Source organism: Aphelocoma coerulescens, unplaced genomic scaffold (assembly GCF_041296385.1).
Source record: "Aphelocoma coerulescens isolate FSJ_1873_10779 unplaced genomic scaffold, UR_Acoe_1.0 HiC_scaffold_363, whole genome shotgun sequence".
In the NCBI taxonomy this organism is placed as follows: domain Eukaryota; kingdom Metazoa; phylum Chordata; class Aves; order Passeriformes; family Corvidae; genus Aphelocoma; species Aphelocoma coerulescens.
Window position 1 is genome coordinate 60,799 of NW_027183706.1, and position 2,143 is coordinate 62,941.

The following is a 2,143-nucleotide window of genomic DNA, read 5'->3' on the forward strand; positions in this document are numbered from 1 at the left end:
CCCGCGCCGCTCCTGCAGGGCTTCCGCGGCGCTGATTGGTCCGCGCGGCCGCAGCGCCCGCCCCCGCGCTCTTCCCATTGGTCCGAGCCCCTGCCTGTCTGCGCGAGCCCCGCCCCTGCGGACAGCGCCCTGCCTCGCCCTTTGATTGGGCGGCGCGGTTGATTGACAGCGCGGGGGGGGCGGGGCGAGGCGTTGCTGGGCAACGCGGCGCCGCTGCTTCGGAGGCCGGGACGAACTGGGAAGAACTGGGACAAACTGGGACGCACTGGGAGCGGACTGGGACAGGCTGGAACCCGCGGGGGCCTGGACTGGGTGCCGCTGGGTCTTACTGGGACAAACTGGGACTCCCCCAAGGAGCCATCTGGGCCTGAACTGGGAGCTGCTGGGCTCTACTGGGACGCCCTGGGGCCGAACTGGGACAAACTGGAACCCCTCTGGAACTGAACTGGGATCTGTTAGGTCATACTGGGACGAACTGGGACACAGCAGAGCCCGTCTGGGGCCGGTCCGGGGCTTGCTGGGTCACACTGGAACAAACTGGGAGCCCTCCAGTGCTTAACTGGTTTATACTGGGCCTCACTGGTAATTAACGCTTCAAAACCCACCCAAAAACCGGGCCCCCCCCGCCTCTTAAGCCACGCCCCCATGGACCGCCATGACGTCATCGAGTGGCCACGCCTTTATTGGGGTGGGGGGGAAGGCACTGGGAGAGCACTGGGAGCCACTGGGACAGGCTGGGAGGGCACTGGGATGAACTGGGACAGGCTGGAAGGCACTGGGAGAGCACTGGTCCAGCCTGGGAGGCCACTGGGATGAACTGGGAGGCCACTGGGATGAACTGGGAGGCCACTAGCATGAACTGGTAAAACACTGGGAGCCACTGGGACAGGCTGGGAGGGCACTGGGATGAACTGGGACAGGCTGGAAGGCACTGGGAGAGCACTGGGGTGCACTGGTCCAGCCTGGGGGGGCACTGGGATGAACTGGGAGAGCACTGGGATGAACTGGGACAGGCTGGAAGGCACTGGGAGAGCACTGGGGTGCACTGGTCCAGCCTGGGGGGGCACTGGGATGAACTGGGAGAGCACTGGGATGAACTGGGACAGGCTGGAAGGCACTGGGAGAGCACTGGTCCAGCCTGGGAGGGCACTGGGATGAACTGGGAGAGCACTAGGATGAACTGGGAGGCCACCGGCATGAACTGGGACAGGCTGGAAGGCACTGGGAGAGCACTGGGATGAACTGGGAGGCCACTGGGATGAACTGGGAGCACTGGTGCAGGCCGGAAGGCACCAAGAGACACCGGAGGGGGGGGGGGGGGGATTAAAAAACCAGCAGCGCCAAACTGGGATGCACCGGCTGTTACTGGTTGTTACTGGGAGGCATTGGGGGTTACTGGGAGGCACTGGGGTGCACTGGGAGCCACTGGGCCAGACTGGAAGGTACTGGGAGAGCACTGGGATGAACTGGGACAGGCTGGAAGGCACTGGGAGAGCACTGGGGTGCACTGGTCCAGCCTGGGGGGGCACTGGGATGAACTGGGAGGCCACCGGCATGAACTGGGACAGGCTGGAAGGCACTGGGAGAGCACTGGTCCAGCCTGAGAGGCCACTGGGATGAACTGGGAGAGCACTGGGATGAACTGGGACAGGCTGGAAGGCACTGGGAGAGCACTGGGATGAACTGGGACAGGCTGGAAGGCACTGGGAGAGCACTGGGGTGCACTGGTCCAGCCTGGGAGGGCACTGGGATGAACTGGGAGAGCACTGGGATGAACTGGGAGAGCACTAGGATGAACTGGGAGGCCACCGGCATGAACTGGGACAGGCTGGAAGGCACTGGGAGAGCACTGGCATGAACTGGGAGGCCTCTGGCATGAACTGGGAGAGCACTGGGATGAACTGGGAGAGCACTGGGATGAACTGGGAGCACTGGTCCAGGCCGGAAGGCACCAAGAGACACCGGACGGGGGGGGGGGGATTAAAAAACCAGCAGCGCCAAACTGGGATGCACCGGCTGTTACTGGTCGTTACTGGTCGTTACTGGGAGGCACTGGGAGGCACTGGGAGCCACTGGGCCAGACTGGAAGGTACTGGGAGAGCACTGGGATGAACTGGGACAGGCTGGAAGGCACTGGGAGAGC

General features: G+C 64.0%; 1 long non-coding RNA gene across 1 annotated transcript; it reads right to left on the bottom strand.

Annotated features, from left to right (window-relative positions):
- Positions 1-664: 664 nt before the first annotated feature.
- Positions 665-2,143, bottom strand: LOC138101615 (uncharacterized). Its single transcript, XR_011147219.1, has 2 exons — positions 1,735-2,143; positions 665-890 (listed from the first exon to the last, which is right to left on the bottom strand). It is a non-coding gene; the product is annotated as an uncharacterized lncRNA (long non-coding RNA).